The sequence below is a fragment of the Prionailurus viverrinus genome, chromosome B1 (assembly GCF_022837055.1).
Source record: "Prionailurus viverrinus isolate Anna chromosome B1, UM_Priviv_1.0, whole genome shotgun sequence".
NCBI lineage: Eukaryota > Metazoa > Chordata > Mammalia > Carnivora > Felidae > Prionailurus > Prionailurus viverrinus.
The window spans coordinates 58,549,473-58,574,053 of NC_062564.1; the positions used below are offsets into that span (position 1 = coordinate 58,549,473).

At 42.2% G+C, this 24,581-nt stretch overlaps 1 protein-coding gene and 1 long non-coding RNA gene across 4 annotated transcripts in view; one reads left to right on the forward strand and one right to left on the reverse strand.

Moving 5' to 3' along the window:
- AADAT (aminoadipate aminotransferase) overlaps positions 1-3,887 on the forward strand; it is a 32,841-nt gene extending 28,954 nt beyond the window's left edge. Inside the window, exon 14 of the transcript XR_007151430.1 lies at positions 3,757-3,887. The gene's annotated coding sequence lies outside the window, so the exon portion shown is untranslated. The remainder of the gene's footprint in view (positions 1-3,756) is intronic.
- Positions 1-24,553, reverse strand: part of LOC125163388 (uncharacterized) — a 31,903-nt gene extending 7,350 nt beyond the window's left edge. The window contains exons 1-4 of one of the 3 annotated variants that reach the window (XR_007151436.1): positions 24,360-24,553; positions 23,725-23,823; positions 7,412-7,556; positions 7,049-7,113 (exon numbers count right to left, since the gene is read on the reverse strand). This is a non-coding gene — a long non-coding RNA (uncharacterized LOC125163388). The remainder of the gene's footprint in view (positions 1-7,048; positions 7,114-7,411; positions 7,557-23,724; positions 23,824-24,359) is intronic. The other 2 variants (XR_007151437.1, XR_007151438.1) reach the window with 2 other exon arrangements.
- Positions 24,554-24,581: the final 28 nt, after the last annotated feature.

A 24,581-nucleotide genomic window follows, 5' to 3' on the forward strand; every position in this document is an offset into this window, starting at 1 on the left:
ATGGTAACTACAAGAATGTCATTTTATGGGCAAAAGACATGATTAGACACTTTTCCAAAGAAGACATCCAGATGGCTAATAGACACATGAAAAAATGCTCAACATCACTCATCATCAGAGAAATACAAATCAAAACCACAATGAGATACCACCTCACACCAGTCAGAATGGCTAAAATCAACAACTCAGGCAACAACAGATGTGGACAAGGATGCAAAGAAAGAGAATCTCTTTTGCACTGCTGGTGGGAATGCAAACTGGTACAGCCACTCTGGAAAACAGTATGGAGGTTCCTCAAAAAGTCAAAAATAGAACTACCCTACGACCCAGCAATTGCACTACTAGGGATTTATCCAAAGGATACAGGTGTGCTGTTTCAAAGGGGCACATGCACCCCAATGTTTATAGCAGCGCCATTGACAATAGCCAAAGTATGGAAAGTGCTCAAATGTCCATCAACAGATGAATGGATAAAGAAGATGTGGTATATATATACAACAGAGTATTACTTGGCAATCAAAAAGAATGAAATCTTGCCATTTGCAACAATATGGATGGAACTAGAGGGTATTATGCTAAGCAAAATAAGTCAGAGAAAGACAAATATATGACTTCACTCATGTGGAATTTAACATAAAAAACAGATGAACATAAGGGAAGCAAAAAGAATATAAAAACGGAGAGAAACAAAACATAAGAGACTGTTAAATACAGAGAACAAACAGGGTTGCTGGAGGGGCTGTTGGTGGGGGGACGGGGTAAATGGTTAAGGGGCATTAAGTAAAACACTTGTTGGGATGAGCACTGGGTATTATACATAGGGGATGAATCACTGGAATCTACTCCTGAAATTATTATTGCACTCTGTGCTAACTTCAATGTAAATTAAAAATAAATAAATAAATTTAAATAAGGAAAAGAAAATGTTATTTGTAAGATTAGTATGTTTGATTAGCATGACTTTACAGTGACCCTACTTTTATGCTTCAAGGATTAAAAATTTCATGTATTCATTCTGTTTACTCACTGAGCAAATATTTACTGAGTGCCTACTATCCCAGGCACTCAACATACAGCAGCAGTAAACAAAACAGAGCTTACAGTCAGGGCAAGGGTTCATGAGGGAAGATAGGTGACAAATAAATGTATTAATAAAGTATTTTACATAGTGTAAGTGCTTACAGGGTAAGAGGATAAATAATGATGGAACAGGGGTGCTATTTTTAATACAAGACTCAGTGAAGCCCCTAGAACAGGTGACATTGGAGCAGAAAGCAGACTGCAGTGAGGGAGTAGGCCATGCAGGTGAGCAGCACTCCATGCAGAGGGAATTTGAGAGGCAAAGGCCCTGAAAAGGGACCGCACTTGGTTTGTCTGAGGAACTACAAAGACTTCAAAGAGGATAAAGAGTAAACAAAGGTGGGGCGCCTGGATGGCTCAGTCAGTTAAAGATCTGACTCTGACTCGTAATCTTGGCTCAGGTCATGATTTCATGGTTCATGGGATGGAGCTCCATGCTGGGCTCCATGCTAACAGCGCAGAGCTTGCTTGAGATTCTCTCCCCCTCTCTCTCTCAGCTCCTCCCCAACTTGTGTGCACATATTCTCTTTCTCTCAAAATAAATAAACATTAAATAAAAAGAATAAACAAAGGTGTGTTAGACTGCTCGGCTGCCATAACAAAGTACTACAGACTGGGTGGCTTAAGAGAAATTTCTTGTCTCACAGTTCTAGAGGCTAGAAGTCAGAGCTCAGGTGTTAGCAGGGGTGGTTTCTTCTGAGGCTTCACTCCTAGGCTTGCAGATAGCCATCTTCTCCCCATGTCTTCACCTGGTCTTCCCTGTGTACACAGCTAAGTCCTAATTTCTTCTTCCTATACGGACATCAGTCACACCGGCCAAATTGGAGGATCTCATTTTAATGTAATTATCTCTATCTCCAAATACAGTCACATGCTGAGGGCCTGGGGGTTAGGACCTCAACATACGGATTTTAGGGGGACACAGTTCAGCCCATAACAAGAAGCGAGGGGTAAAAAGATAAAAAGTCAAAGAGATGGGAGGCTTAGGGGAGCAGACTAGGTAGGGCCTTGCAGGCCACACAAGAGTGTGAACTCTTCTGATGGAAATGGGGAGCCACTGGAGGGTTTTAACCAGGAGAACAGCATTAGCTGTTCTTGGATTTCAAAATCACTCTGACCCCAGCATGGACAATGGATTGGAATGGAGCAAGGGTAGAAGCAGGGAAACCATGTCATAGAGTGGAGACAAGACCTCCTCTTTTAATTAGGACAATCAAGAAAGGACTCCCTGATGGCATACCATTGAACGTGAGTGAATAAAATGAATAAAAAGTAAAGGGAAATTCCTGCTAGTACCTGAGGAAAGAGAGAAGCAAAACAATTTTTCAGTAGAAATTGAATATAAAGAAGCCATGTAATGAATTTAAGGTTGAAATAAGTATTACAGGATTCCTACTTTCACATGATTTAAATATGTTAACTTATTTATTACTCTTATTAGCTTGACTTGGCTAATTTGCTTTTCTTTCCTATTGCTGCCGTCAGATTTTTTTATTCCCATTTTATTTCATGTACTTTCTGCAAACTGTTTTGTGTCTTCTTTTATTTGGCATTTATAACTGAAATTGAAATTTTAAGTACTAACCTGAAATATAGTCATAATTTCAGTAGCACTTAGTATTTACATAGCGAGATTATCCATATACTACAATCATGTACTCATTAGAGTCACTGAAAAAACAATCAAAATTAGAGCTCCAGGAGCTCTTAATAACTTTTTAAAGTTTATTTATTTTGGGAAAGAGAGCACGTGCACACATAAGTGGGAGGGGCAGAGAGAGAGAGGGAGAGAGAGAATCCCAAGCAGGCTCTGCACTGTCATGCGGGGTTTAATCTCATGAACTGTGACATCACGACCTGAGCCAAAACTAAGAGTCCAACACTTAACCAACTGAGCCACCCAGGAACCCCACTCTTAATAATTTTACATGTAAAGAAGAAACTAAAGAGAAAATAAAAACGTTTCTTAATACGCTTCAGAAATATTGGAAACTGCTTTGCAAGTTTGGATTTTTTGATGCCCTCCATGCTGTGGCATTGCTACTCTCTGCCAACCTCAACTCACAAAGACTTGCCACAGGGTCTTCTTTTCCAAGGCTCCTTGACCCCCTTCTCAACCCCATCCTGGAAGGAAGCAACAAAATAATGGGGACCTGGAATTTCCTAGACACCTAAACTACTGCCCTTCCAGCAACATCGTACATGCAAAAATTCAAGAAAGCAGAGAAAGAAGGAAGGAAGGAAGGAAGGGAGGAAAGAAGGAAGGAAGGAAGGGAGGAAAGACGGAAGCAAGGAAGGGAGGGAGGGAGAAAGGGAGGGTGGATCTGCATATATTTTGACCTAGCAATTTTAGTTCTAAGAATTTACTGTATGGAAGTATTTTAAAGACCCTCATCACAGCATATATCACTGAAAGAATGAAACAGCCTAGAAGTCTAGCGATAACAACTTTCCTTCTAGAGCCCCCAGTTGGCTGTACTTCCTTCACTTGCTTAATTCCTTCTCATCCTACCAGGATTCCACTTTGAGGGAACCCTGTCCTGGCCCCCAGGATGAGAGAGAGTAGGGCATTCTGCTAGTGACTCAGCATCCTCTTTTCCTTTGTAGCTCTTACCATAATAGTTAAGTAATCACATGTACAGTTCTTAATGTTTGCCTGTCTCCTTCTCTTCTCAGATCATAATTTCTGTAAGGGCAGAAACGAGGCCCATTTTCTTCACAGCTGTACCCTCAGAGCAGATCACAGTGCCCAGAAGATAGCATGCCCTCAATAAATATGTGTTGGCCCTGGATCTACTTTAAATGGGTAAATTTTATGGTATGTGAATTACATCTCAATAAAGCTTTTTTAAAAAGATGTTGCCATTAATCTGTAAATTAATTAAACATTAAACTAATGAAAATTGTCAGACAGTGGCATACAATGTAGTTAGAAAAAAATATTTGAGCTGTATGTCTACTGACACGGAAAAATCTTCAAGAAATAGTATGCAAAAGAGTTTTATAAAACAGTTTACACGGGCGCCTGGGTGGCGCAGTCGGTTGAGCGTCCGACTTCAGCCAGGTCATGATCTCGCAGTCCGTGAGTTCGAGCCTCGCGTTGGGCTCTGGGCTGATGGCTCAGAGCCTGGAGCCTGTTTCCGATTCTGTGTCTCCCTCTCTCTCTGCCCCTCCCCCGTTCATGCTCTGTCTCTCTCTGTCCCAAAAATAAATAAACGTTGAAAAAAAAATAAAAAATAAAACAGTTTACACAACAGGATCCCATTGGTTTGGTTGACAAAAGGATATACCCATATATTCAACTAATATTTATTGAATGCCCATATTTCCAGGCACCATTCTAAATGTTTGAGATTCCAGTGAATAAAGATCCTCGTTACTGTGGAGCTTATATTCTAGCATGGCAGATTGGCCATAGGTAATAAACATAATTAATAACATCTTACAGTATATTAGAAGGTAAAAAGGGCCATGTGGCGGGGGGCAGGGGGCATGGGGTTGGTAGGCGAGTATCTGGGAGTGCTGGACAGAGACATACTGCAGTTTTAAATGGGAGGTTAGCCTAATCCTTTGCAAAGGTGAATGAAGACTCAAGAGAGGGAGTTAGCCAAGCAGGTATCTGACAGAACAGCAAGCCCCCAAAGCATGTTTTGTTTTCTTCTGCTCAAGGAACAGGGTGGAGATCAGTGTGGCTGCAGCAAAGCAAACAAGAGGGAGTGCATTAGGAGAGGAGGCCCAGGTAACGATAGTCCCTTGTTACCATTGTAAGCACTTCAGTTTTCACTCCATAAGGGGCGGGGGTGGGGGGGTATTGCAAAATTGTGACCAGAGCGATGATTCCCGTTTGAGAGGATGGCTCTGGCTGCTGAACTGGGGAGTATGGGAGAAGCAGGGAGGATGTTTAGAGTCCAGCACAGTAATCCAGACAAGAAAGGATGGTGGCCCACACCCAGGAAAGGGCAGAATGGGTGGCTAAGAGATGTTCAGTGCCCAGATTTCTAAAGATAGAGCCAACAGGATTTCCTAATGGACTGAACGTGAGGTGTGAAGAGAGGAATCAAAAATCAAAGTTTGGGGTCTAAGCACCTGGGGGATGGAGTTGACAATAACAAAAATGAAGGCAGAGGATGAAGCTAGTTTGAAGAGAAAGAATTGGAATTGAGCTTTGGATGTATTATTTTTGAGACGTCTACCAGACATCTGTGGTATACTGTTTTCAAATTATCATAACTGGCACCCTCTGCTAAATTAGCTGCTGAGAAGAGTCCAGGACTACATTGCCCAGAATCCCCTTCTCCATCAGTCAGCCAGTGAGAGGCCTGAACTTTGAGGCACTTGTTCTCTGGAAGTGGTTGCAGCCGCAGTGAGGTTCCAAGTGGCATCTGGTTGAGCATTCTGAAAAATGCCCACATGGGGATAGTTCATGGGTGCTTGTTATTCACAGTAGCTTCAGGACTTTACTGACTATAGCCTGAAAGATTTGGTGCAAGGATCCCAAAATGTGCCATGGCTTCCAGACATGTGCTTGCTGTAGGCTAAAACACACGTGACAATTTTTGACTGTCCTTTCTTCCAACCAATGGCCTTCTAACCATTGTTTAAACTTCCATTCGTAGTCAGCATGCATAGTCTTCTGTTTCCTTCACTGATGGAACATGCAAATGGAGATGTGCGGTGGGCAGTTGGGAATGTCAGTCTGGAGTCTAAGGTGGGAGGTTGGGGCCGGAGATGAGATTTGGGGGTCAGCAGCTAATGACGGCATTTAAACCTTGAGCTTGAACAATCACCAAACACAGAGAGAGAAAAGTTCAAGAACTAAGCCTAAAGCAAACCAACCTGGACAGGCTGCAGGAAAGAAGAGGCTAAGTCTGCTGAGGAGGAACCAATGAGGCAGAAACATCCAGACCAGCCTGGCACCCCAGAAGCCAGAGGAGAAAGAGCCACAAGGAGGAGAGAATGGCCAACCATGCCAAGAGCTGCTGACTGGTCGATTAGCTGACAGCTGAGAACTGACCCACCAGGTCACATAAAGTGGATGTTTTTGGTAACCTGGACAAAAGCAGTTCTGTGGGGTAGAGGGGGATTTTTAAGCCTGATTGGAGGGGGTTTTAGAGAGAATGAGAGGAAAAGAATTGCACACAGCTGTGTTCACTGTAAAAAGCCCAGTGACTTACATGAAAATGCCAACAAGCAATATCTCTGGGTCATGTTATTACAGGTGAGGACTTTTATTGATTAGCTCAAATGAATATGCACTTCTTCTATAATTAGTAAAAATAAAATTATTATCAACAGCTCTCTCTAAATGCTTCAATTACCTATCTGCCCTGGCCAGAGGCTGACTCTGAGTTCCAGGGGGCTCCAGTCTAAGAAACAGAAAGTGTAGACAGATACAAGTTCCTGGGTGTCAGTCTCACGTCCCAGACACTGTGCCACCTTCTCTTTATCCCAAGAACACCAAATGATGCGCCTACTGTCTGCTGTTCCCAAACTTCAATTACTGAGCATTTTCAAATTAAATAGCACACTGACAACTTCAAAATTCTTTTCAATTATTAAAATAAATGTTTATGGAACACTTCCCATATAGCAGGAATTTGCTAAATAAACATTGCATTTAAAAAGATGAATGTGGGGTGCCTGGGTGGCTCAGTCAGTTAAGCATCCGACTCTTGATTTTGGCTCAGGTCACGATCTCATGGTTTGTGAGTTTGAGCCCTGCACTGGGCTCTATGCTGACAGTGTGGCCCCTACTTGGGATTCTGGGATTCTCTGTTTCTCTCTCTCTCTCTCTCTCTCTCTCTCTCTCTCTCTCTTTCGCATTTCCTCACTAGCACGCGCACATGCTCTCTCTCTCTCTCAAAAATAAACAAACAAAACTTCAAGATGAATGTGATTGTCAAGCGCTTAATTTACACCCTGAACACAGTTTATTCAGGATAGCCAGAGACCCATCTAGCAGATATACCTGTCAATCCCACCGAGGAGAGAAGGCAAACATGAGAAACTTCAGGCACTTGAAGCCTGTAGGACCTAAAAAGGTAAAAAAGAAACCTTGAGAGATCTAAATGTGACATTTTATAAGGAGTGTTAACTTGTTATTGGGATTTAAACAATTGAGAGATTTTTGTGAACTGCTTCTGAATGGGGGCTCTCTTCCTGATGTTCTGTATCCAGCACCTTCCCAGTAGTGCATATGGTTAGCACTTAATTAACATTTATTGAACTAATTACCTCACTTACTCTCTTTTACAGAAATAGTCATAATGATTATCCTCTCTTTCTAGCAAGTACAAAGTTAGGTTTAATGAGGGCAGACTAATTAACATACGAGGAAAGCTGGAGAATCTTCAAATGTTTGGAGGACCCATGGGGGCGTTTCTCTCCAGCCTCCAGATGATTTCTGTCATGTTAATAGTGATGGGCTCAATTTCTAGTCCCTGGGGTTGCAAAGTCCATCTGCCAGTGAAGGGGATCTTCAAAGTACAAAAGGAAAGAAAACAAGGATTTTAAAAAGTGGATTTGACAATATACTAAGGTGAGAAATAATGATGTTACATCTCGAAGAATCTTCTAACCATTGATAATAGACATACAGTAAAATCTTATAAGGTTAATGAATAATAATGAAGCTAACTGCTTTTCGTGCATTACCTAAATTAATTTTCAAAACAACTGGAAGCAGAATTATTAGCCTTATTTTACAAATGAGAAAACTGAGGTTTTGAATGGACTGAATGATGAATGACCTAAGGCTGGGCTCAGGGCTGCCCCGATGAATGAGGGAAAGCACCGGTGGGGTCCCAAAAGGGGACACAGAAGCATTACCAGTATGTTTGTGCCACAGTGATCAGAAAAAGAAGAGGCAAAGGAGTGCGATTCTGTAGGAGGTTTAGCAGCATTTAGGGACCTCCTAGCTACAGATAGATTCTTGGTATATAATTGCTCAAGAGAAAGAAGCCAGAATCGAACTTACATTATATCAAAGACTCAGAAATACACAGCTTTAGATCTGTTATCAATGGTTATCAGGAGGGAAGAATAGGGACTCCTGGGGTGGCTCAGTTGGTTAAGCACCTGACTTCAGCTCGGTCGTGATCTCACAGTTCATAAGTTGGAGTCCCGCATCGGGCTCTGCGCTAACAGCTCAGAGCCTGGAGCCTGCTTGGGACTCTGTGTCTCCCTCCCTACCTTCCCCCTCTTGCACTCTCTCTCTCTCAAAAATAAACATCAATTTTTTTTTTTTTAAAAAGAGGGAAGAATAAACATGAAAGCCTTGGGGGGATGACAACTGTTATAATGTCAAGCTTCAATAATTTGTGACAACCTAGGAAATCTCAAAAGTGTGTATGCAGAATTGCTTCAAATTGTATTACATTCCCATGCTGTAATGAAAAATGTCAAATTTATGTGCAATGTAAAATGAAGTGATGAACCTTGACCAGCAGGTGGCAGGCTTACCTCATGATGTTTTTTAAACTTCGCAGAGGGATTACAGTAAACTTTTGATTCTAATATCATTACAAAAACTCATGTTTAGCAGGAATTAGGAGTACAATATTATTTGATTACACTGTGTCCTGGAACTTATGACTAAGGTTGACTAAATTTGTTCATTCAATTAACTGCAAGAAGACAAGATAATACAGGTAGGTATTAAGTGAATTCATCATCAAGACATTTCCATACACTAGACATAAAGTACAATGTCTAGACAATTCTAAATCATGGGGGGAATAATATATTTAAATATTGATTTCCTGAGAACCTGGGGGGTTCAGTCGGTTAAGCATCCGACTCTAGGTTTTGACTAAGGTCATGATCTCACAGTTAGAGTTCGAACCCCATATGGGGCTCTGCACTGACAGCATAGAGCCTGCTTGGGATTCCCTCTCCCTCTCTCTCTGCCCCTCCCCTGCTCTTTCTCTCTCTCTCAAAAAAATAAATAAATAAACTTTAAAAAACAAATAAATAGGGGCGCCTGGGTGGCTCAGTCGGTTGAGCCTCTGACTTTGGCTCAGGTCATGATCTCACGGTTTGTGGGTTTGGCCCTGCAATGGGCTCTGTGCTGACAGCTCAGAGCCTGGAGCCTGCTTCAGATTCTGTGTCTCCCTCTCTCTCTGTGCTCCTCCCTTGCTCACATTCTGTCTCTCTCTCAAAAATAAATAAAGATTTTTAAAAATTTTTTAAATAAATAAATAAAATAAAATGTTAAAATGAATTTTAAAAAAGAGTATGTCTTTCTTCACCTTATTTACATTCAGATAACCTCGGGCTTCACTAACTAATGTAATAAGTTAACATGCATGACTTCCCCCAACAGTACGTTGGGCAGAAAGGAGGAAAAGAGAAGGTTCCTGCCTTCAAGGAACATATAACCATATAATAGAGACAAGAACAGTAGAATCTTATGTTCCTGGGAACCTTCTAAAATTCTGAAATACATGATTCCATATATATTCCTCTCAAAAGACCTACATTATCAAAGAGCAGGATGCCAGTTAGTTTGACTTTTGAGTAGGGAATGGTCAGCTAGGCACTCACTAACTCAACTATTCATTACCACCTCACCCCACAGCCTGATCCCCACACATTTGCACACCTTCAAAACTCGGGTGATTAAAATTTGTATGTCAGAAAAGCTTCATGTGCCTAGGTATCGAAGTTCCTTTTACCAACAGAACCAGAAAATGTTCCATCTACAAATGCCAGGTCTAATAAACACGTGGCACAATAAAAACATAAAGTGATATCGGGGCACCTGGGTGGCTCAGTCAGTTAAGCATCGGACTTCGGCTCAGGTCATGATCTCACAGTTTGTGAGTTCAAGCCCTGCATCAGGCTCTGTGCTGACAGCTTGCTCAGAGCCTGGAGCCTGCTTTGGATTCTGTCTCCCTTTCTCTCTGCCCCTCCCCCACTCACACTCTGTCTCTGTCTCTCTCAAAAATAAGTAAACAGTTTTTAAAAATTTAAACAAAATGGGGCGCCTGGGTGGCTCAGTCGGTTGGGCAGCCGACTTTGGCTCAGGTCATGATTTCGCGCTCCGTGAGATCGAGCCCCGCGTCAGGCTCTGTGCTGACAGCTCGGAGCCTGGAGCCTGTTTCGGATTCTGTGTCTCCCTCTCTCTGACCCTCCCCTGTTCATGCTCTGTCTCTCTCTGCCTCAAAAATAAATAAACGTAAAAAAAAATTTAAAGAAGAAAACCATAAAGTGGTATATACATTTCAGATGCCAGTTAATAAAAATCAGGTTAGTGGTGCAGGTTACAAGTATAGAACTGGGCAGTGTGCTGGTGAGAATACTTAAGGAAGATTTCCTGAAGTCAATAAAGGTGAGCTAGAGCTGGGATGATGGCAGAGAGTCAAAGAAAGAGGAGGGCCATTTGGGTTGGGAGAGAGATATGAGAAATCATAAAGGAGCTTTAATTATTACAGAACGTTTAGAAGACACTTTGTTTCATTTAATTTTTAAAATAATGTGCTCTTTACTACCCACTAATCTCATAAGAGGGTTGCATCTGATAATTAATCTTCTAGGATCCTACTGGTGCTAACCCTCTATAAGTTGATTATCTTCATGCCAATTGCACTATTATGGACTGAATTGTGTCTCCCCAAAATTCTTATGTTGAAGTCCTAACTTCAGATATCTCAGAATGTGACCTTACTTGGAAATTGGGTGGCTGCAGATGTAGTTGAGATGAGGCCACAATGGAGTAGGGTGGCCAGAATATGACTGGTGTCCTTATTAAAAGGAGACATTTGGACACAGACACACACCCCGAAAGAACGCCATGTGAAGACTGTAGTTAGGCTGCCACAAGCCAGTGAACTACCAGAAGCCAGGAGAGAAGCCTGGAATAGATCCCTCCCTGATGCCTTTAGAGAGAGAGCAGCCTGCTGACCCCTTGATCTTGGACTTCCCGCCTCCAGAACTATGACACAAGTTTCTGTTTAAGCCATTCAGTAGCTGGTCCTTTGTTATAGCAACCCCAGCAAACCAACCACACGCGTCAACCAAAACCCACTACCTTACTCAGCATCATATATGTACAAATGTATCCAGTGAAATCCAGTGAGCATTCAGATGTAGCAGTCTATTAGAATTGCAGATCAGGGGACAAACTGTGTCATGCAGAGGCTGTATAAATCCAAAGACTCTGAGTAAATCTTCTTTTGCCAATTTGAAATGAAGTGTAGCTGCTGGTGGAGGCCAGTGAAATAGCAAGAGAGGCCAGCTGAGGCTCCTGTCTGAGTTCTGCACCATGTGGAGGCGGGGCGGGGGGGGGGGGGGGGGCTGTGCCACTGCTCGATTAGTCCCCATCTTGTTTGGAACATCAGGCTCTAAGTAGTCACACCACCCTCCTTGAGTTACTCTTCCTGTTCTTGCTCAAATGGTGCATCGGTTGGCAGATGGACTACCTTGTGTGGCAGAACTGGGCTTTCAACTCCGACTGGCAACCTGAAAAATGATCCAGAGTGCTCCTGACCCTGATGCCCGCATCTATACCTCTCCAGCTTTAGTGGCAGTACTGCACTGATTCCGGGGGATAAAATATGTCCATATCTCTTTGCTTATTTGGTGGCTTATTTATTAACGTGTAACTCCATTTCTGAAAAGGACTTAAGGTGACTTAAAAACACCTGTCCAACATGTACATTACAAACTGTATGATCTGGGGGCTCCTGGGTGGCTCAGTTGGTTGAGTGTCTGACTTCAGCTCAGGTCATGACCTCACAGTTAGTGAATTCAAGCCCCACACTGGGGTCCACACTGTCAGCACCGAAGCTTTCAGGGCAGAGTCTGCTTCTGAACCCCTGTCCCCCTCTGTCTCGGACCCTCCCCCACTTGTGTTCTCTCTCCCTTACAAATAAAACATTAAAAAAAAACTGTATGATCTCAAATGGACAGGGTAGCTACACATTCTATAAAGTCTGTTTTTATGGAATTGTCAGGTCTTCCCAGATACCGAGGGCAAATGCATGCCTGTCTGTGCTGTTAGAATGATGTGTGCTTTCAAACTCTAAGCTAAGTTTTATCTGCCATCATGTTACCTTTTACACATAGCAGATAATCAAAGGTAAAGTGTAAATGACAGAGAAAAGGGGGAGGGAGTTCCCATTTCTCATTCTTATCTGCTGATTACATTTCCCTATTAGAGGCTCAGTAACACAATAAACTCCTTATGCAAGAAAATTCACTTTGTGGAAAATGTTCTGTGTGTGTTTATAACTTATTCTCATATGTACTGTAAAGGTGACAGAGCTTCTAAAAATTAAAAGACACAGAAAAAAACTATGACAAGAGCCTAATACACAACAACAACAACAACAACAAAAACCCAGGAGAAATAAAAATAAATTGAGTGAATAATTTTTTCTAGAGACATAAGCATTCAAGCACTACCACTCCTTACAAATTTTGTACACAGAGCACTGCAATTCCAGAAAAGAGGCAAGGGTAGGAAATGACTGACAGCATTCAAAATTTGTAAGCAATTGATTTTTTAGAAAATATTTAAAGAAGGGGCACCAGGGTGGCTCAGTTGGTTGAGCATCAGACTTTGGCTCAGGTCAAATCTCTTGGTTTGTGGGTTCGAGCCCTGCATCTGTGCTGACAGCTCAGAGCCTGGAGCCTTGTTAGGATTCTGTCTCCCTCTCTCTCTGCCCCTCCCCTGCTCATGCTCTGTCTCTCTAACATCAAACAACATTGTTTTTAAGTTAAAGAAAAAAATCAGAATCCAAGAATTTCAGTGACAGCAAATGATCGTAGACCTTTCCTGTAAGAGATGCTTTGAATTATCCTCAAGTATCACAAAACAACAAACAAACAAAAACAGAACTGCATGAAACACAGCCGCTCTATCCTGAAAACCTCATGTAACTGCATCCTTACAAAAAAGAAAACTCCTCAGGCCCTCATGACAGCAGCACACTGCACTAATACGGCACTAATGTTGGCTGATGCTGAAATTATCACTCCTTTGTCCTGCTGTAAGCTGATTCTTGCATATAAGGAGACATGAGTCAGTGTAAGACTATTACCCTGAGGGATGATGTTAGGTTCTAGATAAATGTTTTCCGGAAACACACCATCTTAGTTCTGGCTACTCTAACAAAATACCATAGGCTAGGCAGCTTACACAATAGACATTGCCTACAGTTCTGGAGGCTAGAGTCTGAGATCAGGACATCAGAATGGTGGGGTTCTAGTAAGCGCTTTCTTCCCAGCTGTGGATGGTTGCTTCCTCACTGTGTCTTTCCATGGCAGAGAGAAAGACCTTCTTGTGTTTCTTCTTGTAAAGGCACTAATCACAGCGAGAGGATCCTACCCTCATGACCTAACTACAACCCTACTCCTAACATCATCACAGTGGGGGACAGGGTTTCAACATAGGGATTTTGAGAGAACTCAGTCCATAGCACACACACACAGGATTTATGCAGTTTTGCCCATCTTTTGAGGTCCTCTCTCATGGAAATTACTCTTATGCGCACAGTACACAAACCAATGGGTTTTGAATCTGTACTTTGGGTTACGACGGTACAGCAAATGCACCTCCACAGTGACGGTGTGCTGTGCCCATGTGTGTACGGAGCTTCTCCGTGTACATTCAAATGCCATATACAGTTAGTTAGCACTTTTACACACAAGATCACAGGCACTCGAAGGAAGGACCACTATTCCCATTTTGTAAATGGAGAACAACTCAAGTGGTAGGATACACCAATGGGAGGAGAGGAGCATCCATGGCAGTCTGGCCAGAGGATGCTGGCGGGATAAAGCAATATGTAGAAGACTCTTACTCCAGAGCAACTCAGCCTATGGAGGCCCAGCTACTCTGCTCCCATAGAATGCCAGGCCTGTTGGAATGGGGTTCATTATGTTCCACTCTGGGTTGGAAATATTAAGCGTGATTAAATGAGAAGAACACAAAGATTCGTGGAGCTCATGAAATCCACACTCTCCATCATTCAGGTTTTACTCAACAACATGGCAAATATCAGTGCCCTTGTGACCCCTGGAAAACCATGTTGTAGCCGAAGCTCTCCGTAGTACTGTCAGAAATATATCTCGTTGCTAAGATAAGCCATTGCAGCCACTGATATTTCAAGCCTAAAATTAACTCAGCATTCCTGGCATCTAAACCATCAAGTTATTTCAGGATAACCCTTGGTTCAGTTTTGATCATCCAGTTTCCTTAAGCAGGTTACAGAGTCCTGCATGGCACTTAAATTAGTAAGGATATCATTAAAGGAAAGGCTAAGAAATGTATGGTGCACTCACACAAATGGAACAGAAATAAAACATAATTAATGACCGACCTCAGTCATTTAATCAACTTCAGACTGCCCACCAGGCTGCACATTTTTCTTTAAATGATGACAAGTTGTGCTGATCCATTATGCCTCATCAATCTGCCTTGTGACCATCTTAAAACATTGGACAGACTCCTCTAGAAACCAGTACAAGGTGAAATCAAATTCCAAACATAAATGATATCTTGGTTTCACTGGCATGCTGTAGTATGCTGTTATCTGAGAGCAGTAACCAACCAAACAGGCCTTCAACAAACAGTTCAAACTGGCTCAAAACCTCTCTGTGCCAACCTCGCTCCAACATGGCTTAAGCATGGAGCTGTGGCAACTCGCAAATTATTTCACTGAATCAAAGAATTGCCATGGACTTCACTTCACAAAACTCCTACTTATAGGACAAAAGGCACTGGAGCTTCTGACTTTAGCATCTGATCCTTATTAGATACAGAAAACGTGACTCCTTATTATGTTTAATCCTCATAGCATTATGCATCTCTTAGACATTATAGTTACAGAGGTTTGATATTAAGACAGAATGGCATCAATCTTGTGGTCAAGCAGCAACCCTTACATGTCTCCCCTCTAGACTCCATTCACCTGGGAATTTGCTGGGTATCTTCCAAACAGATGGATCTGACACCCAGATAGTTGTATAGAGACTTTCCTTTCATCCCTCCTTTTTGGAAATAGATTATATACTCAAACAGGTATGTTAAATATTATGGTCAATGTAAGAAATTTTCTAGATTAATTTTTACTATATACTAATTTCTGAACCTGGATGTACAAGAGAAGCCACATCCCCAAATGTCAACTTGCTTCTAACCAAATAATCATTCTTTATTTTTTTTTCAGGCAAACAACTATTCAAAATGAATTCATTGCCTTTTTCTCCATATACCTCTTTTCCTAATGGAGACTAGTTTATTTGAAAACTGTATAAGTCATTATTAAGTTCATATTTTATTCAACAGACATTTAGCAAGCACCTACTATGTGTAGAATAATACTGTGGATGCAGGCTGCAAGAACATGAGATGTGGCCTCTATCCTCAGGAGTTTTAATTAGTTTGGGTGCATAGGCAATGCATGTTAAATGTAGCTTGCACAATAAAACAGTTTTAATGTTGTACCAGATAAAAATGAAATCACTTAATTTGATGTTTAGGAAAATTCTTTGGACTGATTAAAAACATAAAATTCATTATATTTTTATTGTTGCTGATATGTATTCTTGCTGTAAGCCTGTCACTGAAAATTCATTCATCATGCTTAATGGTTTTATTAATCTTCCACTATAAATAACTCATGGGATAAGAGTCACTCTCCAATTTGTTTTATAGCTTACCAAAAAAAAAAAGTCACCCTAGTTCTTTTGTAAATGAACTGTCACTATAAATTATGCAATCTTCCTGAATTGTAGACAAATCTGGCATATTTGTTTTATAATAAATTAAAATGCATGCATTAGACTTGATTTTTCCTCTTACCGCAATATTAGTTTCACTGATCCAAAATATTACATCTAATTCATTCTAAAACTCATGAATTATATGGCTAATTTATTGTGATGATATTAAGAGTAAATCATACTGAAACTGAAAAAACATTATTCAACTTACCATGTCATCATATGTGTGCTGGTGATCCACAGTCACCTTAATGTTTAGGATGATACACCTTGACAGTTAATGCAACAAATAGAAAATAATCTCACTATAAAACTATCAATATGCATTTACAGATATTAAAGGTAATTATTCCATTAAAAAGTTGCATTCAGTTGATAAGAGCATAAAGTGAAGATATATATACCTCCTTCTCAAACCCCTGTTTCTAGGGCACTTAGGTGGCTCAGTCGGTTAAGCATCCAAGTCTTGGTTTCGGCTGAGGTCATGATCTCACCATCATGAGATCGAGCCCTGAGTCTGGCTCCTCGCTGGGCATGGACCCTGCTTGGGATTCTCTCTCTCTCCTGCTCTCTCTGCCTCTCTCCCACGCATACACGTGCACGTGTGTGTGCTCTCTCTCAAAATAAATAAATAAACTTAAAAAAAAATCCTGTTTTCTATCACTCCATGGCCCCACCTCTAGACCTTCCAAGGAACTCACGGCTCTAAACTACAAGTCCAGATCGAGCTGAAGCTCTGAGAGACCTACTGGCATTTGAGGAGCTCTGAGGAAATCCCCAGGGGTGATCCACTGGATGCTAGATATCTTTAATAGGACTGAGTCAGGTGTAACAGTGCTTAGCACTAAAAACTAGCAGGGCATCATCCCATGCTTGGTAAAGCAGAGCTGATAAGAGGATGGTGGGGAGTCATATCAGCCCCAACACCAAGCTTCCACCTGGTATCACTATAACGGATTGGGAGATAGCGGGGAGGATGATTAAGAGCAGTGGCAAATGACTTCTAACTACATTCTTTTATCATCCTCAACCCTGATGACAGAAGGTAAATGCAAGCAAAAATAAGACAGGGACCAGGAAAGAGCTGGAGCAGGAAGCAGGATACAACACTCCTGGTCCAGGGTAACCTTGAGCACCCAGAAGATCCCCAGGACCCTGTGCTTTTAGACTTCAGCCTCTTGGCCCCCTTAGCACTGCCTGAAGAAAGATCCACTTAGACTAAGGCCTTCTCCTACAGGAAATGAGACGCTGGTGGAGCCAGGGGTTGGGGAAAGCTGAGGACGTTGAGCAAGGGAAGCCTAAGAAGGGATCTGATATACATCAGCCTCTCTGAAGCTGCCGATACTACTCTCTTAATATGGTTTCTTAACAATTTAAATGCATTTGTAAGTAGATCTCAAATTTAAAAAGGTACATTTTTGTACTAAATGCAGGCATCAAAGAGTCAGTGACCCTTGAACTGGGTAACTTCTGCGTTCCTGATTTGCCTGTCATATCACATTTTGAATATTTTAGGTTAGTTAACAATTTAAGGGAAACCTATGCCTGAGCCAGAATCTTATAAGAAATCAATGAGTTCAAACATTGAAGCATGTGATCTTTGGGAACCATCCTGGAAGTCGGGCAACAGGGATGCTGTTGGACAGCTGCAGCCTAGCTCCTCTCTGAGGAGTCTCTTGGATTCTTCCCTTATGGGCTTGGGCTCCTCATTTCCCCATTAGTCTTCTCATGACTCTTCCCACAATATTATGAAAGGCAGGCAAAGAACACTCTCAAGAAAAATAGTGTGACGGTAAATACAAGCAAAAATAGGAGACAGACAGAAATCCAAATTAAGACCTCTGTAAGCAAAACACCCTAGTCCCCAAAGTTCCTAGTACTAGGTCCGTAGTTGTAGTATGTAGGAACTTCAAAATGCCAGACCTCAAGCTATAAAATGAACTTACGGCAGGGAGAGGGAGTGTGACTTTCCCCTGGATGACTATTTTGGTGCTCTTTTTTAACACTAACACCTTCAGAAATCTCGTTCGTTCTCTGGCTTTTCCGGTACCCTTAGGAGTGGGGGCCCAGGGCCAGGTAAATTACAGGCTGGTAAAGGGCTCATGGATGACAGGGAGCTGCTCTAGGTGAACTCATTATCTACCCTGTCTCTTATGAGCAATAAGCAATAGTAGACTTTTAATGTGATTAAATGTCATATTCACGTAACAGTAGAAGACTCCTAAAGACAGGCTGGGTATTCCCCCTTTCAAGCTTAGTCCATCTTCAATAATTAGTGCTATGGACCAAAGCACACACACAGAATTATAAATCACTGAAATCAATCACATCAAGACAGATCTGCAGAGTCCTTTTATACTCCACTCTATCTTCTCCCTGTCATTGTTAGGCAATGTCATTATGCTTATTAATGACACTTAGCTGTATCTCTGAGCCACCTCACCCTACATCCTACCTTCTACCCTTACGAGCACCAAATTGTAATTTCTGCTCAGTTTAAGAAAATCGGCCCATTTAGTTCATAAATATAGCCACAAAATTCCTCCAGTTTTATGGATGGTTAATTTCAAAATCATGCCACCTTTAAAATTCCTGTGAAAGCAAAAATGAAGACTCCTTGAAACTAATAGCAGAAATGCTATTACATATAATTAATAGCAGGAATTATGATAGGGAACCCATAAACTATGATGCTGAAAAATCAGCCACTAACTGTTCCTTAGTAACTTTCTCCTTCAAAATGTTCATGCTTTCAGCCATATACTCATTCACAATTTATTAGCAGCCTTGCCTTTCTGCCAGCTGACCCAAATCAAAAAGAAACATGCTGGTGACATTCCTGAAACACATCATCAGAAAGAAAAGCAGAATCAATATCATACAGACTGAGAGGCTAAAATCTGAATGGCATTTCAGACCACCCAAGCAACTGATGGTATTTGTATTTTAAAATGCCTGCCTCTTGTGGCGCCTGGGTGGCGCAGTCAGTTAAGCGTCCGACTTCAGCCAGGTCACGATCTCATGGTCGGTGAGTTCGAGCCCCGCGTCGGGCTCTGGGCTGATGGCTCAGAGCCTGGAGCCTGTTTCCGATTCTGTGTCTCCCTCTCTCTCTGCCCCTCCCCCGCTCATGCTCTCTCTCTGTCCCAAAAATAAATAAACGTTGAAAAAAAAATTAAATAAAATGCCTGCTTCCAAGATACTCCAATGTGCAGTTCTAACACCAATATCCAGCATGCAACTCAACAAAATTTATTGGCATCTATTATATGGCAGAAACTATACTGGATTAGGTTGAAAAGACTTACTAAAGAGAAGTTTCAAAGCTCATATATGCCTGAAAAGCAGGTGGTCCAAATGGGAAACCTATTCCCTCAGCCAGATAACCACAGTTATGTCATAACCCCAACACTATCCTTAAGAGGGAAAAAAAAAAAAAAACTATTCATAAGCACACTCATCCATGGTGGAGAATGAACCAAACACAGTGGTTCCATTAATTACACATAGAAGTTGTATTTACTATTTGAAAGAGGGAAGTCAGGGATCACATTGAAGGTTAGCACACTGAGCTGCATCCTTGTGATGGGAAAGAACAGTTTCAATCTGTTAGAAAACTTTATTCCAAGTGTTGGCTCAAACCACCATTGTAACATCATAAAAAGTAAATTTTAGGGCCCTCTCAGCCCTGAGCCATGGTGACAATTCACTTGTAGACGTCCAGAGCCTTCACATTCCCCACTATGGAGCCTCTCAGGGAAAGGCCTGAGCTTTGGATGACAGCTCCTTGCTTTATGGAAACCTGGCCCAGCAGAGGGGAAGATCCCAAGAAAGGAAACCAGATCTCCATAGAATGAGGGGCTTCTTAGCTTTCCAGTGTCCTTCAAATCTTACCAAATGAAAACTAGCTCTTTCTACCTACTGCTGGGCTGGCATATTATTCCCCCCATTCTTGGTGCTGTAAGTCCCCTAAGCCCCCACAGAGAGCTAATACTTCCCTCTCCTCCACCTCATCCTCTGTCCTCTCTGCCCCAGCCACAGCTTGGGGCTTCTTCCCAGCCTTTGCCCTCACAGGAGTCCCTGTATCCACACAGAGACGTTTGGTGTCCCATTTAACCACAAGACAAAAAGAAAAAATATAGGATTTCCTTCCCTTTCCTCTGAACTCTAGTATATTTGCTACTCAAGAGAGAGATGCATGAAAATCACCAGAACAGAGATGGACAATTACTTTCAGAGTTTATTTTGGATCTCTCACTGCACAGACTTATCAGGTTATTCCAGTTGGGGTCACAGTGATGCTCCAGAGGTTCACCTGGGCTTGAGAGCCCTTGGTGCCTGAGCAGCATTCTGAAGCTGGTACTGTGACCTCCCCGTCAAGTGTTGGGGACAAAGGATTGTCCTCGTAGGACTCCTGGAGAATATGTTGGCTTCCTTTGGATGTTTGTTTTCCCACTTGTCAGACAGTGATTTGTTCATTTGATAACTTGGGTCACCCAACACCAATCTCCTCCACCCTATCGTAGGAAAGTGAAGGTTTGGCCTTCCTTCCTTCCCAAGGAAAATGTAAGCTGGAAGAACAAAACTTCATGCTATGCACAAAACAGAACTTTTCCAGAATCCAAGAGAGAGGCACTTGTGAAGTCAAGTTTTTACAAAGGGGTCTCCCTAGGACTCACCCCATGGCCCCAGTCAGCCTTTCCTTTTCACACCTCTCTTACCAAGGAGTTCCCTCTTCTGAACTTCCTGTGCAAATATCCATCCACCTTTCAGAAAGCTCCTACACAGAGGTGGTGATTTCTAGATTCATCTCTTCTCTGGCCAATAATTCATTTCCTTAGATGGGAGTCATTGTCCACAAGGAAGCCCGGGGGGGGGGGGGGGGGAGGCTCGACTACAATGCCCATGAATGTCCCAGGCTGGCAAACTGTCCAGGAGGGCAGGGCTTCAGTGTTGTCTCACAGGGAGGTCCAGGAAGGGTGTGACCCTATAAGCTGGAGCTTCTGCTCCCTGTGAGTAGCAGGCACGCCATCTGCTGCCCTGATTTTTGCAGCTGGCTAACTGGTTAGACCACACACATGCACACACACCTCCAAAGGACCAACACAAATACTCAGTCTAAACCCACGACGAGGAAGAAAATATTTTTCTAATATTCATTCAGACTTCTCAGGAAGCTTCCCTCTCCTTGGCCAGCAAATCACAAGACTGTGGGGAGACATATTTGTTTTCTTTCATCCCTTCTGCTGGCCCCTCCCTAATTGCATCCTTTCAGACCCCCAGGAACAAGGAAAAAGCCTAATGTAGGTTCATAAACCTCTTATTGTCTCTTCCAGGAAGGGGACAAGTTCAGACTTTCTGCTGTCCCAGTCACCCTTTGTCAAAGAAGGCCGAATTGAGGGAAGAGGTGCTGGAGAATAATACCTACATGGTCATCTGGCCTACATGGTCACCAAGTAAAACCCCTGTGGTTCAACACACAGAAAACCAAGAAGCTACTTTGCTACGTACTCTTCTATATTCTCCAGATTCTAAGTCAAGGCTATTTAATAAGCACAAATATGGACAACACTTTTTTAAATGGACCGATTCCCTTCCCACTCACATATATCTCTCCGCCAAAGAAAACCAATACTGGGGATACTTGAAGTTCTGGACTGACAGTTATTACATGATGTAGAACTACAGTTCTCAAATACAGTGTCTGGAATCCCCTTCAGGGCTTGCTAAAATTGCTGCCCCATAGACCATTCTATCCAGGAGGTCTGTAATGTGTTCCTCATCCCGTGGAGGGTTCTGAAGCCAGTGATCAGTCCCCTCCATAAGTTAGCTGTAAGAGCTCTGGGAAGACAATGGGAACTGGTAGAACCATAAAAATTATGTTCATTCCTAAAGGGTTAATCTGCTTTCCAGAGGTGCCATACTTTCAACAGAAAAAAAATAAACAAAATCTATTCTAAGGACTAACTATATAATTAGAGGATTATAACAACCCCAGGGAAGGAAACACAATGATAGAGAACAATGGAATTTGTGGATTAATTAGCAATACAATGCTGAGCTTTCAGCAGTTACAGACTGACAATACAAGAAAATCAGATTGGCTCACAAAACGCTTCCTGATTTCCTAAACTGGTAAAAAATTCACTGGGTTTAAGGTCAAATCTGAAATCTTGCTTATATTGCTCAAAAAAACATAACCATTCAGCAGGTTGTATGTGATGTGACTTTGTTCTGGTACTTTTTCTTTGCATTCCATTTACAATTTCAGGAAGAATTTTAAAAATTAATGAACTTTAAATATCGCAAGGGTACAAACGTCTATCATTCATTTGTTAAGTAAAATGTTACTAAAAACTGAACATAAGGATACAAAGATGGTTGAGACAAGCCCTTGCTGTCACATCGCCTACAATGTAGTGGAGAAGTTGAAAAAAAATAATAAATCAAGGTTAGTATCAAAAATGAAGACAAAGTATATGATACAGGTGAAGTATTCAGGATGAAGTCATCTTGTGGAGGTCACAGGGGAGTCAGCCTGAACTGGACCTTGAAGGCTTAACAGTTGCCAAGGGGTAAACAAGAGGAAAGAAGAAACAAAAGAACTAAAAGAACATGGAGGCAAGAATTCCCATAGCAAATAGGTTGCATCCACTAGGATATGGGATATGAGGAGACACTGGCTGGAGACTAATCTGGAGAGGGAAACAGGGGCCAGTTCATGCTTAAAACTTTATCCTGAAGGCACTATGAATCAATTTAAGATTTTTAGCAGATATGCTGAAATATAATTTGCTTAAAAGGAAAAGTCTGAGGAGGCAAGAAGGCTAGATTGGAGGCAACACAGAGAGAGAGAACCCATTTAGAAGGGATGACAGACCCGAGAAGGCAATGCAGGTGGAGGGTCTGTATTCAGAGATGTCTAAGGGCAGTGATTCACTGGATGACAGAGGAAAGGCAGATGGGTGAATCTAGGATAGCATTCATTTTTATGGGGCACACACCAGTAGCCAAGTTAGGACATTTAAGTAGAAGAACAACTACAGCTCATAAATTCTGTTTTGAGACGTATTTGGCTCAAGTTTCCCGAGGGTCATAGCAATTAAGATTGGTAGATGACATATAAAGGTCTGAACGCAGGGAGATTTGGAGAGGAATATAATGTTAGGAGTAAAGATAATATTCAAAATATTAATAACCAGTAGAGACAAATAGTGAGGCATAGATACTGACCAATCAGAGCAGGTACCTGATGGACCAGAAACAATTGGACAATCAACAGCTACCATGGCCCTATATGCACACACCAACTGAATACCACCTTGACACTGACAGTCATAGCACTGGATGAGCACCCTTAGGGAGAGCCGAAGAGAAGAGGGCATAGGACAGAAAACTTACAATGGAGTGGTCCAAAGGAAAAGAACCTGGAGAAAGAAGAGGAGAAGGAACAGTCAGAAAAGTATTAAAACCAAGAAAGGTTTGTGTCATGGAAGACTGGGGACCAGGAAGCTTCATTTGTTCCCCCATCTGAATAGCAGTATGGACTGTTAAAGAGATGTCCTACCCATCTTTTCCCCAGCCAGACTATTTGTGGTGTGGATGTCTCTAGGGATCAACAGCAGTGCTCAGAAGGTACCAGCAACAATGGAGTCTCAAAGTTCAGGGATAAGGGGGACCCCAGCACAAGTTAGAGTCTAGGGGGAGACAGTGAGGTTCTTCCTAGGAGTGACCTTCCACCTAAAGACGGTGCCTCCCATCAGGCCAAAGCTGAACCAGAGCTGGATGAGAGGGAAAGGTTGAAATGAAGCCAACCCTTAGTGAGGGTATTTCCCACTCTCAAACCAAACATCACCTGCCTATCTTTCTCCTCCTCAGATAGAAAACAGAAAACAGAAAAGTATCCCACTCACCCACCTGGGCTCACTGCAAGGCTCTCTCTGGGTTCTTGAGTTTATTCACCACAAGCCTGTAAAATCTCTTCTCTGTTATCCTTCTGCACTTCAGTGTTCTCTTCTGCAACAGAGGATTCAGAGCAAGTTTCCCACATTTGCCTCAAGCCTATCTAAGACAGCAAGAGAGTATTCTGCAGATTCTCTGAGAATTTGAAAAGAGGTGGACAGGAGAGTCAGAGGGAACAAAGAATTGTCCAAAGGCGGGGGGGGGGATATAATCCTGCGGAATTATTTGAAAGTGAGGACAAACATTTAATCTTTGATAAAACAAGTGAGAATTTAGGGTTCTACTACAAATGTAAAGAGTTCTTATTAAATACTTGAAAAAAGGTTTACACTTCTCTAAAGAAAGATGGGCTGAAAAGTTCTTAGAGCTAAAATATGTGATTATTGGAGATGCCATAAAGCTAATGTTAAAATATGATTTCTAATTTCAATCTTTTAAGGAAAAATCAGGCTTTGAGTCACTTATAAGCCAGATCCCACGTACCCTGCCCCCGCCTCCCAATTCAGCCTGGGTAGGGGCGACGTGTCCAGGTGTCAAGGCCACATCCCCCTCCCCCCCCCCCCCCCCCCCGCTTGCACCCGCCTCCTGACCTTCGAGGTCGTGACTAGCGAGCGCAGCTACATCAACCTTGGGCAACAAGATGCAGCCGCGTGCAGCATTCTGGCACTGTTCTGAGCATGCTCAGTCGAGTCCTGACCCACTTTGCAGGTCCGAGCTCCGGGCAGGGGGTCGGAGGTGCTACTTTGTTTCGTTCGCCAAGGACAGAGAGAAGAAGGAGGGAGATTGAGAGTTGCTTAAAGACGCCTCTCTCC